The following is a 13,909-nucleotide window of genomic DNA, read 5'->3' on the forward strand; positions in this document are numbered from 1 at the left end:
CAGACAGACAGACACACAGATACACAGACAGCAGACAGACAGACAGACATACACACAGACAGACAGACAGACAGACAGACAGACAGACAGACAGACAGACACACAGACAGACAGACAGACAGACAGACAGACAGACAGATACACAGACAGACAGACGGACAGACAGACATACACACAGACAGACAGACAGACAGACAGACACACAGACAGATACACAGACAGACAGACAGACAGACAGACAGACAGACAGACAGACAGACAGACAAGACAGAGAAGCAGAGGCAACCAGAGAGAAATAGAGACATTGGACAAGGCATACAGCCGTATAGGCTGACAAACAATCACACAGAGGAACACAGGCAAATAAGCAAACCAAAAGAAAACCTCCAAGCTCCAGCATGCAGCAGCCAAACTGACAGTTTATTATACTATAATAACAATGTAAGCAAGATGCTTAAAGAGAGGCTCAGACAAAAGCACACCTTATACAATTGTCTGACAAAAGAATGCATGTTTTTACAACCATAATACATTTGAACCGTTATTTACTGTAAGTGGGCAAGTTGCCGTATATAGAGCATGGCATCCAGACGTATATAGAGCATGGCATCCAGACGTATATAGAGCATGGCATCCAGACGTATAGAGCATGGCATCCAGATGTATATAGAGCATGTATATAGACGTATATAGAGCATGTATATAGACGTATATATAGACGTATATAGAGCATGGCATCCAGACGTATATAGAGCATGGCATCCAGACGTATATAGAGCATGGCATCCAGACGTATATAGAGCATGGCATCCAGACGTATATAGAGCATGGCATCCAGACGTATATAGAGCATGGCATCCAGACGTATATAGAGCATGTATATAGACGTATATATAGACGTATATATAGACGTATATAGAGCATGGCATCCAGACGTATATAGAGCATGGCATCCAGATGTATATAGAGCATGGCATCCAGACGTATATAGAGCATGGCATCCAGACGTATATAGAGCATGTATATAGACGTATATATAGACGTATATAGAGCATGGCATCCAGACGTACTGTATATAGAGCATGGCATCCAGACGTATATAGAGCATGGCATCCAGACGTATAGAGCATGGCATCCAGACGTATATAGAGCATGGCATCCAGACGTATAGAGCATGGCATCCAGACGTATAGAGCATGGCATCCAGACGTATATAGAGCATGGCATCCAGACGTATATAGAGCATGGCATCCAGATGTATATAGCGCATGGCATCCAGACGTATATAGAGCATGGCATCCAGACGTATAGAGCATGGCATCCAGACGTATAGAGCATGGCATCCAGACGTATATAGAGCATGGCATCCAGACGTATAGAGCATGGCATCCAGACGTATAGAGCATGGCATCCAGACGTATATAGAGCATGGCATCCAGACGTATAGAGCATGGCATCCAGACGTATATAGAGCATGGCATCCAGACGTATAGAGCATGGCATCCAGACGTATATAGAGCATGGCATCCAGACGTATATAGAGCATGGCATCCAGATGTATATAGCGCATGGCATCCAGACATATATATACACGTATATAGATGTATATATACACGTATATAGAGCATGGCATCCAGACGTATATAGAGCATGTATATAGATGTATATATACACGTATATAGAGCATGGCATCCAGACGTATATAGAGCATGGCATCCAGATGTATATAGCGCATGGCATCCAGACGTATATATACACGTATATAGATGTATATATACACGTATATAGAGCATGGCATCCAGACGTATATAGAGCATGTATATAGATGTATATATACACGTATATAGAGCATGGCATCCAGACGTATATAGAGCATGTATATAGATGTATATATACACGTATATAGAGCATGGCATCCAGACGTATATAGAGCATGTATATAGATGTATATATACACGTATATAGAGCATGGCATCCATATGTATATAGAGCATGTATATAGATGTATATATACACGTATATAGAGCATGGCATCCAGGCGTATATAGAGCATGTATATAGATGTATATATACACGTATATAGAGCATGGCATCCAGACGTATATAGAGCATGTATATAGACATATATATACACGTATATAGAGCATGGCATCCAGACGTATATAGAGCATGGCATCCAGACGTATATAGAGCATGGCATCCAGACGTATATAGAGCATGTATATAGATGTATGTATACACGTATATAGAGCATGGCATCCAGACGTATATAGAGCATGTATATAGATGTATATATACACGTATATAGAGCATGGCATCCAGACGTATATAGAGCATGTATATAGATGTATATATACACATATAGAGCATGGCATCCAGACGTATATAGAGCATGTATATAGATGTATATATACACGTATATAGAGCATGTATATAGATGTATATATACACGTATATAGAGCATGGCATCAGGAACGTATATAGAGCATGGCATCAGGAACGTATATAGAGCATGTATATAGACGTATATATACACGTATATAGAGCATGGCATCCATGGTCGCTGCACTAGTGCCTCTTCTGGTCAGTCTGTTTGGGGTGGGGGTGGGGGGATGGGACTGGGGGGAATAGCGTGATCCTCCCACGCGGTACAGTACGTCCTGCCCGTAAAACCCCTCGCCGTCAGGTGAAAAGACGCGGCTGGCGACTGCACGTGTCGGAGGAAGCATGTGCTAGTCTATGGCCCTCCCCAGATCAGCAGGGCAGGTGGAGCAACGACCAGGACAGCAGGGGGAATTGGCCAAATACAATTGAAATTGAGAAAACAGAGTTTGACAGTGCTCACAACGCTGAAGAAAGCCGTTTGGCTGAAACGTCCGTTGCTGCTGTCTGTCCCAGATGATTCATGAAACTTTTGAAAGGAGATTTTAGTGTGCTAGTTGTTTTAGTGTGCTCGTCTATCCTGGGTTTTAAATTGGTGACACGGCCCCCGGATGTGGAAAATACCAGACAGCAGGCTGAGACGCCTGAGAGAGGTAAATAGAGCGTCTCACATTTACGTCAGTATCATATAATAAAGATATGAGTCGCTGCATGGCAGAAAATAAGCTATTTACAAGATGCAATGCACGCTTTGCAGGTGCCCCTATGGCCTCTGTTCCAGGCTGTTTCACGGGCCGTTCTAGCTTTATAGTGAATCGTTTTCTGAAATGTTGGCTCAGGGTGAGTTGTAAAGCATAAATACAGGTGGAAATAAGGTCCAGGTTGGAAAAAAACCGAATTCTTCTTAATAATTAATCAATTTGCTGGGGGACCCCTGGAACCACCTCTAGCACCCCTGGTGGTCCCCAGCCCACATGTTGAGAACCACTCGGCTAGCACATATAGATAGCCATTGTACTAAATGCATATACCCTCTATATTATAGCACAGAAAGCTGGTGTTACTTGTTACCAGGCCATTCTTTGCAACTTTGGACAACTGGCTAGAGAGCAAAACTTCACTCCTCCAAACAAATCCTCGTGGGGATGGAGCAGAAGCGCTACAGCAGTCCGTTCAGCAAGCAGTGGCTCTACAGTGACTTCATCTGAAGGCAAAGGCCGAGCCGGGACGTCCCATGTTGCAGTTTGTTCAAAGGAACACCCAGCTATTCTCAGGCTAAGCAGGCTATGCTAATCAACACTTTACCTACTTGTCTGAGAACGGGGGGAACCTCACTAGACCGAAAAGCTCACATACTGTAAGACCGAAGGGAATTCCGTCCCAGCGCTTGTAGAATTTCTTCTAATCACTGGCCTCCATTTTTAATTTGACTGGAAGCTCTCCCATCATAACCAGCGCGGCACACGGAGCGGTGGCATCCCCGGCAATCAGCGGAGAACACAGCAATCATTCTCTCATTAGACTCTCCTCTCTGTCTCTGTCTATTTCCATATCTCTCTCTCTTTCTCTCTGTCTCTGTCCGCTCATACGACTTACTTTCACAGAGAGCCCCCAGGGGGACCGCAGGCTTTGCCTCATGGTGCACGGGGAGACGTCGGGAGGCTCTCACTCGAGGGTCTTCTCCGTGGGGGGAAACGATTTCGACTTTGTTCTGGCAGCAAGCACTCTATGGGGAAAACGTGGAAAGGGCTACATAATTAGAGGAGATAGTGAGAAGTATAAAGACAAACCCCCTTTTAGATGCGGATGCAGGCGCAAAAAAAGGAAATCAACCAGGGCTTGGACTTATCGCCACATTCCAATGGCAGCATCTCGGAAATATTCCGCTAATGGATTCTGTTCCTTCGGGGTGAGGAGTGGACCAGGTCACAAAATGATCGGGATTGGAATGAAGGAAAGTAAATGTTGTTTCTTAATTGTTTGCGATAAAGTTTGTACTCTCCTGCGGTTTTGTCAGGTCGTGAATAAAAGGGGGATCATAGAGCAGGGGTTCTCAACATGGGGTCCGGGGGACCTTGAGGAGGTTCTGGGAGGTCCCCAGCAAATTGATGGGTTGTTAAACTTCAACAGACAACTTGACATCCAATCAGCATCGCCAAATCCACTCAGGACGGCAAAAACGTATTTCCCCCTGAGAAACTCCGCTGGTGCATACTCTCAATCTTCTTTCATTGCTGTTGACTCTACTAACGTCAACATTACCGCTCGTCACAGATGGGAAGTAACTAAGTACTAAGTACTGTACTTAAGTAGGATTTTCGGGTAGGCTATCTCTACTTTACAGAGTATTTATTTCTCTGACAACGTTTTACTTTTACTCACTACAATATAGTTGGAGGTGTGCATGTGTGTGTGTGTGTGTGTGTGTGTGTGTGTGTGTGTGTGTGTGTGTGTGTGTGTGTGTGTGTGTGTGTGTGTGTGTTCTAGAGGTTGGCTGTACCTTTGACCACAGCCAGAGGAGGCTTTATTTCTAACCAAGATGCTGAAATCAACAGCTGGAGCAAACCATTTAGTTGGGCTACAATTATATAATTATTATTATATTATATTACATATTTGGTAGTCTCTTCCCAGACTCAAATATTATGTTGAATCGCTGCACTCCGCATGCTACATAAATGAGTCTGTGCCACTTCACAGCCACTGCTGGTGTTTGAAGGTCTAGGGGTGTTGAAATTGAATGAGTGACAGGTTGTAGCACCAATGAGAGAGTGGTTCGAAAAATGGGCTGGGCCTCCCGTGTCGTCTGATCGCAAAGTCGTTACTGATTGGTGAAGACTGAATCCACCACTGGCCAATCGCTGGCCAAGTGAACGGTTCACTTCCTACCCCAGCTAGCTGAGGGGAGTGTCCCAGATCCAGAGAGAGATCTGCAGCATGCAGTAACGTAGTGTATCAGCGTAAGAACTCTCATGCGTCTGGCATTGAGACTACATATTTGGCAGCCTGGGTCACATACATAATAAGCTGGTTGCAGAGGCCTTCAGATGGCTGGTCAAGGGCCAAGCAGTTAGCAAGGTATTGTTCAATATCTGCTATTATTGGTAGTCGCTCAATATGGAGAAGGGGCTGCTTTTTGTACCCATGAAGTGGATACTGACCATTATCCTGTTTTACAGTCCTAGGCGCTCGATTCCTAGGCTCGCCCGCTGCGTGGCCTCGCCCACCCTGCAGCTGCATGGCCTCGCCTGCCCTGTTGTGACATCACTGATGATGTCATAGACATTGTGACGACGGAGGGCGAAAACCATAGATATATATAAAGGCTAGATGGCTTAAGGCGGAGTCACCAGCGTCGTTGAACGGCCGCCATCTTGCTACAGTGCCTTTCTGGTACGTTCTATGGTAGCTGGTGACCTGCACAGACAAAAATACTCATAACTCGCTGAAATCTTGACGGATTTACAAACGGTTTGGTTTATTACAAGCATATTCCGTTCCCGAGATAGACAAAAAAAAAAAAAAAAACACTAAAAACACTATTTTTTTGATGGGCTCCAAATTACACAAAAATTAAACCGAAGCATCTATGCCATGAGAGGGATTCAGGCACAAAGTTTCATGCAGTTTCATCAATTTCCCTAGGAGTTATGATCATATGATGTTGCCATACTAACCCAACAACAGATGCTCATAACTCCTAGTAGCTCCCTGTAGCAAGATGGCCGCCATGCGACGACGTCGCTCTCCATTGGCCGGCAGCGCGGGTAAGCTATCTAGCCTTTATATATATCTATGGCGAAAACACCCTTAAGTGTGCACTGATGATGTCACAATGCCTATGACATCATCAGTGATGTCATAAGATGATTTTGCTCTTATGACATAACTGATGATGTTGTCTATGTATTTTAATGTCTATGCTGACACAGTTGCTATGTGCTGTAACATGCTGTACCGAAAGCAAATTCTGCTGACTGTTGTGCAGTCCTTAATAAATAAATGAATGAATGAATGAACAAGCCGACGATGTCATAAATCACTGATGATGTCACAGACAGTGATGAGCCTGAACGAAGTCCACTCCCTACAGTACCACTGCACTAACACAAGTGATAAAGGCCTTTGTGTCAGTTTCCTTCCTACAAATGGATGGCTGACCTCCCATTGGACATCTGGGACGTTCAGTCTGAGGGACTCAAACAAAGGAAACAGCGGGTGAACGCAGCATCAAGCCTTTCCTATTTATCCTAATGCTCGGCCAACACACACACACACACACACACACACACACACACACACACACACACACACACACACACACACAGAACACAAGTGTGCACACACACTGAAATACATATGACCGCACACAAATATATCTTTGGCAAACAGGAGGAGACACTGTGGCAAGGCTCTGTCTCAAGACTTCATACATAAACACAGCCTTAAGCTATGGCTAACAACAATAACAAACTAAGCCCCGACACACTCTCTCTCTCTCTCTCATGGACACACTTCACAGAGAAACATGCAGTTTAGACCAACCTGCGGTGGTGCGAGGTGTAAACTCCCCCACTGACACCCTTCCCCATCACACATACACACACACACACACACACACACACACACACACACACACACACACACACACACACACACACACACAGTATTGTCTTCAGCTATGCTCAATTATTAATGGCTAAACAAAGCGGCATGGCCTGTGATGGGCTGTCGGCAGATATTTCCCCCTCTCATATCTCGCAGGCCTGGGAAACACACACACACACACACACACACGAGCTGGCACTCTAAAGAGGGAGGAGACGCTTAAGGTCAAACTCACTCACTGCTACCCAGCTGGCACACAACGTCATTAGACGTTGATCTTTGGTTGGATGGAGGTCGTGACGTCCGTGACCATAATCCAATGTCAGTCCAACGTCTAATGTCAACGTCAGGTTGACGGTTAATACTGACGACATCTGACGTTGATATTATGTTGGTTTTAAGTTGTGTTTTTAAATAACCAAAATCCAACGTCTGGTAAACGTTGTAATATTAACATCCACACAACGTTAAATTCTAACATCATCAGACGTTGATATTTAGTCGATTTTAAGTTGTGTTATAAAGTAACTAAAATCCAACGTCTTCTAAACATCCCAATATTAACGTCATTATAACGTAAAATCCCAACATCATTAGACGTTGAGATTATGTTGATTTTAAGTTGTGTTATAAAGTACCTAAAATCCAACGTCTTCTAAACATCCCAATATTAACGTCAATATAACGTAAAATCCCAACATCATTAGACGTTGATATTATGTTGGTTTCAAGTTGTGTTTTTAAATAACCAAAATCCAACGTCTGTTAAACGTTGTAATATTAACATCCACACAACGTCAAATTCTAACATCATCAGACGTTGATATTTAGTCGATTTTAAGTTATGTTATAAAGTAACTAAAATCCAACGTCTTCTAAACATCCCAATATTAACGTCATTATAACGTAAAATCCCAACATCATTAGACGTTGATAATATGTTGGTTTTAAGTTGTGTTTTTAAATAACAAAAATCTAACGTCTGTTAAACGTTGTAATATTAACGTCCCCACAACGTTAAATTCTAACATCATCAGACGTGGATATTTAGTCGATTTTTAGTTATGTTATAAAGTAACTAAAATCCAACGTCTTCTAAACATCCCAATATTAACGTCATTATAACGTAAAATTCCAACATCATTAGACGTTGAGATTATGTTGATTTTAAGTTGTGTTATAAAGTAACTAAAATCCAACGTTTTCTAAACATCCCAATATTAACGTCAATATAACGTAAAATCCCAACATCATTAGACGTTGATATTATGTTGGTTTTAAGTTGTGTTTTTAAATAACAAAAATCTAACATCTGTTAAACGTTGTAATATTAACGTCCCCACAACGTTAAATTCTAACATCATCAGACGTGGATATTTAGTCGATTTTAAGTTGTGTTTTAAAGAAACTGAAATCCTACGTCTTTAAACGTTCCAATATTAACATCAATATAACGTAAAAACCCAACATCATTAGACGTTTATATTATGTTGGTTTTACATTGTGTTTTTAAGTAACCAAAATCCAACGTCTGGTAAACGTTGTAATGTTACTGTCCACACAACGTTAAATTCTAACATCATCAGACGTTGACATTTAGTCGATTTTAAGTTGTGTTATAAAGAAACTAAAATCCAACGTCTTCTAAACGTTCCAATATTAACGTCAATATAACGTAAAATCCCAACATCATTAGACGTTGATATTTTATTGGTTTTAAGTTGTGTCTTTAATTAACCAAAATCCAACGTCTGTTAAACATTGTAATATTAACATCCACACAACGTTAAATTCGAACATCATCAGACGTTGATATTTAGTCGATTTTAAGTTGTGTTTTAAAGAAACTAAAATCCAACGTCTTCTAAACGTCCCAATATTAACGTCAATATAACATAAAATCCCAACATCATTAGACGTTGAAATTCTGATGGTTTTAAGTTGTGATTTTAAGTAACCAAAAATCCAACGTCTGTTAAACTTTGTAATATTACCGTCCACACAACGTTAAATTAGAACATCATCAGACGTTGATATTTAGTCGATTTTAAGTTGTGTTATAAAGTAACTAAAATCCAACGTCTTCTAAACATCCCAATATTAATGTCAATATAACGTAAAATCCAAACATCATTAGACGTTGAGATTATGTTGATTTTAAGTTGTGTTTTTAAGTAACCAAAATCCAACGTTTGTTAAACGTTTTAACATTAACGTCCACATAACGTTAAATTCTAACATCATTAGACGTTGATATTTAGTTGATTTTAAGTTGTGTTTTAAAGAAACTAAAATCCAACGTCTTCTAAACGTCCCAGTATTAACGTCAATATAACGTAAAATCCCAACATCATTAGACGTTCATATTTTGTTGGTTTTAAGATATGTTTTTAAGTAACCAAAATCCTACGTTTGTTAAACATTGCAATATTAACGTCCACACAACGTTAAATTCTAACATCATCAGACGTTGATATTTAGTCGATTTTAAGTTGTGTTATAAAGTAACTGAAATCCAACGTCTGTTAAACGTAGTAATATTACCGTCCACACAACGTTAAATTCTAACATCATCAGACGTTGATATTTAGTCGATTTTAAGTTGTGTTATAAAGTAACTAAAATCCAACGTCTTCTAAACATCCCAATATAAATGTCAATATAACGTAAAATCCCAACATCATTAGACGTTGAGATTATGTTGATTTTAAGCTGTGTTGTTAAGTAACCAAAATCCAACGTTTGTTAAATGTTTTAACATTAATGTCCACATAACGTTAAATTCTAACATCATTAGACGTTGATATATAGTTGATTTTAAGTTGTGTTTTAAAGAAACTAAAATCCAACGTCTTCTAAACGTCCCAGTATTAACGTCAATATAACGTAAAATCCCAACATTATTAGACGTTTATATTTTGTTGGTTTTAAAATATGTTTTTAAGTAACCACAATCCTACGTCTGTTAAACATTGCAATATTAACGTCCACACAACGTTAAATTCTAACATCATCAGACGTTGATATTTAGTCGATTTTAAGTTGTGTTATAAAATAACTAAAATCCAACGTCTTCTAAACATCCCAATGTTAATGTCAATATGACGTAAAATCCAAACATCATGAGATGTTGAGATTATGTTGATTTTATGTTGTGTTGTTAAGTAACCAAAATCCAACGTTTGTTAAACGTTTTAACATTAACGTCCACACAATGTTAAATTCTAATATCATTAGACATTGATATTTAGTTGATTTTAAGTTGTGTTGTAAAGGCTCTCTGCGTGCGATAGGTCTGCTCTGGGCAAATTGCCGGCGAGACGATGAGGGAGACGGCCGCCCTGTGAAGCATCTGGGGCTCCTGCCTCACCGTCCGCAAAGGCATGTCCTCTGGCTGGCCTGTAAGGGCCAGCTGCTGTGCTGCTGGGTGTAGGAGCACGGTCCACTCTGAGCGGTCGTCCATTATGGCGTATGTGTCCAGCCTCTGGTCCCCATGTTGGGTCACCACTTTGCAGACCTTACGGAGGGCATGACGGTTTCCCCATGGAGGTTTCCCAGTGTAGTCGGGCAGGGCCAGGAGGTGAATTCCGGGAATAGGTAATCGTGATGGCTGGTCCCGCCCTCTGGGGGGGTCCCAGCTGTCGTGTCCGGCTATCTTGTGGGAATGGTTGACGCCGGCCGGCTGACTGTGCCCCGTGCTGTTGGTCCCAACGTTCGCCATGCCTACCTGAGTGTGGTGTATCCCAGTGGCGGGCTCGGCGGAGCCGTGCCCGTTGCACTCTATTGCATGCTCAGGGTCGGCGACCTTTGTTGGCGGATGTGTCCTGGGTGCGGGTGTTGGTGGCATTGGCAATGGCCGTTGCCCTTGTCTGGGCAGTGGAACCGGGGGTTGCGTAGTTTGGGTCATTGGCTCTGGGGCTGCCGTGCTGACCTGACCCTGGTCGTGGGAGGTGCGAGGCACGGGTGAAATGTTGAGCCGGGGTGCGGGCACCGGGAAAGTGGGTGGCGCCCTCCGGGGTGCTAACCCTGAGGCCGGTACGCACGCCGGCTCGAAGGACCAGTTTGTAAGGAAGTTTATGTGCTTGCCTTGTGTGAAGTTGCCGGATCTTAGGTAAGGGCTCACGGGCAGTGGTCGATTAGAACCACAGAGATGTCTTTTCAGGCTTTAATGAAATATCAGGCAGATAGGAGCAAGGCAGAAGCCACGTATAGAGCTTACAGATTGCAGAAAGGGGAATAGGACCAAGAAGCATATCATAACAGAACAACACCTTTTTATACCCCCCCACATTCGGGGTATGACACCGTTGGTGATGTCACAACGTCCGGGGAGGTATGACATCATCGGTGACCTCATAAAGTCACGTCTGCCATCACAGTCAGCCTAGACCGTCTGCCATCGCTGATGACCTCACAGGTGAACTCTGACATCATCATCGCTGATGTCACGGCGGTGTCATCATCATTACGTCGTTGGCTCTGGAGCTGCCGTGCTGACCTGACCCCGGTCATGGGAGGTGCGAGGCACGGGTGAAATGTTGAGCCGGGGTGCGGGCACCGGTGAAGTGGGTGGCGCCCTCCGGGGTGCTAACCCTGAGGCCGGGACGCACGCCTGCCTCTGGTCTTGGGAGGCGGGAGGCACAGGTGGAACTGCCTGCTAGCCTGAGTCGTTTTTGAGATATAAGCTTTTACATATTACATGATAAAGCATGCGCGGTGTACACCAACATATGCAGGGTGAACACGGCTGTTTCTCAAGAGAGGTGAGGGCTAGAAGGCTGATCTTTTGGTATGTTTGTGGCACCCCCTGCTACTCTACGACCACCAAGTGTCAGCCTTCTAGCCCACACACAGCCCGCCCACATGCCACCAGGGCTACTTACTATCTAAATTGATCTCAGAAGGGTGGGGGGTGACGCCCCTTGGCCTCGCCCACTTCCATTTAAGGTTATCATTGTAGTTCAGGACCTCCGGCTGAACAGACGTGCAAAGAATTTAGTCATTCTATCCATCCGTTGCAATGCTATGGCAAATTAGCTGTTCCCCGGTCTTCTGAGCGACCCTGATTGGCTCTCATCTTGGCATGGCTTAACGGAATGAAGCGATATTCGCTACACCAGTTCAGGACCTCCGGCTGAACACACGTGCAAAGATTTTAGTCATTCTATCCATCCGCTGCAATGTTATGGCAAATTAGCTGTTCCCCGGCCTTCTGAGCGACCCTGATTGGCTCTCATCTTGGCATGGCTTAACGGAATGAGGCGATATTCGCTACACTAGTTCAGGACCTCAGGCTGAACACACGTGCAAAAAATTTAGTCATACTCTCCATCCGCTGCAATGTTATGGCAAATTAGCTCTTCCCCGGCCTTCTGAGCGACCCTGATTGGCTCTCATCTTGGCATGGCTTAACGGAATGAAGCGATATTCGCTACACCAGTTCAGGACCTCCGGCTGAACACACGTGCAAAAAATTTAGTCATTCTATCCATCCGCTGCAATGTTATGGCAAATTAGCTGTTCCCCGGCCTTCTGAGCGACCCTGATTGGCTCTCATCTTGGCATGGCTTAACGGAATGAGGCGATATTCGCTACACTAGTTCAATACCTCCAGCTGAACACACGTGCAAAAAATTTAGTCATTCTATCTATCCGTTGCAATGCTATGGCAAATTAGCTGTTCCCCGGCCTTCTGAGCGACCCTGATTGGCTCTCATCTTGGCATGGCTTAACGGAATGAGGCGATATTCTCTACACTAGTTCAGGACCTCCCCCTGAACACACGTGCAAAAAAATTAGTCATTCTATCCATCCGTTGCAATGCTATGGCAAATTAGCTGTTCCCCGGCCTTCTGAGCGACCCTGATTGGATCTCATCTTGGCATGGCTTAACGGAATGAGGCGATATTCGCTACACTAGTTCAGGACCTCCGGCTGAACACACGTGCAAAAAATTTAGTCATTCTTTCCATCCGCTGCAATGTTATGGCAAATTAGCTGTTCCCCAGCCTTCTGAGCGACCCTGATTGGCTCTCATCTTGTGCATCTAGTCTTGTAGCGAAGCTTGTGGGCTTGCCTCGTGAAGTGTGCTGGATCGAAGTTGAGGGCTCACGGGCAGTGGTCGATCAGAACCACAGAGATGTCGGTCCTCGGATGCGGTTGAAGGAATACCACTCGTGACCTGGCTGGTTGTAGGCAGTCGGTCACCAGGGCCTGGCTGGTTGTAAGACAGCCAGGGTTCAGCTCAGGTTCGGATTTGGTCGTGGTAAGGGTAGACATTATGAAGTAGAAAAGAAGTATATAAGAAGTAAGTATACCGGATACAGCGTCACAGAACACCTTGTATATATATATATGTTATGTCTGACATCGCCGATGACCTCACAGGTGAACTCTATGCTATGACATCATCGGTGACCCCGTAAAGTCCCGTCTGCCATCACAGTCAGCCTAGACCGCCTGACGTCGCCGATGACCTCACAGGTGACCTCTGACGTCATCATTGATGATGTCACGGCAGTGTCATCGTCATTACGTCATTGGCGCGCCGGTTCGCGAGCATCGACTGCCCCAAGAACAGGCCTAACGGTGGGCCATTATGGACCCTTTTCTACAAGTCTATTGAGGGTAATCTTCAGCCACATCAATCACATGGTTTCCTCCCGGTGTGCAGGGACCATATTTTCCATTGGGTAATGTGGGACGTGCACACGGTGACCTTGGAACTTTGACCCCACATGCCTGTCACTCTACTGAGGGATGGTACGCTCATGTGTATATTACAAGTCTTTGGTGTCTAAACATGATTATGAAACAATAAACTCCCCAAGTCCTTCAGGAAAAAAAGTTCCTTTGATCAACCTCTGCCCTGGGGGCCTGACAGCCCTTATGCCGCTGAGTCCAATGTTAGCAAAACGTT

Source organism: Poromitra crassiceps, assembly GCF_964638095.1.
Source record: "Poromitra crassiceps genome assembly, chromosome: 3".
NCBI classification, from domain to species: Eukaryota; Metazoa; Chordata; class Actinopteri; order Beryciformes; family Melamphaidae; genus Poromitra; species Poromitra crassiceps.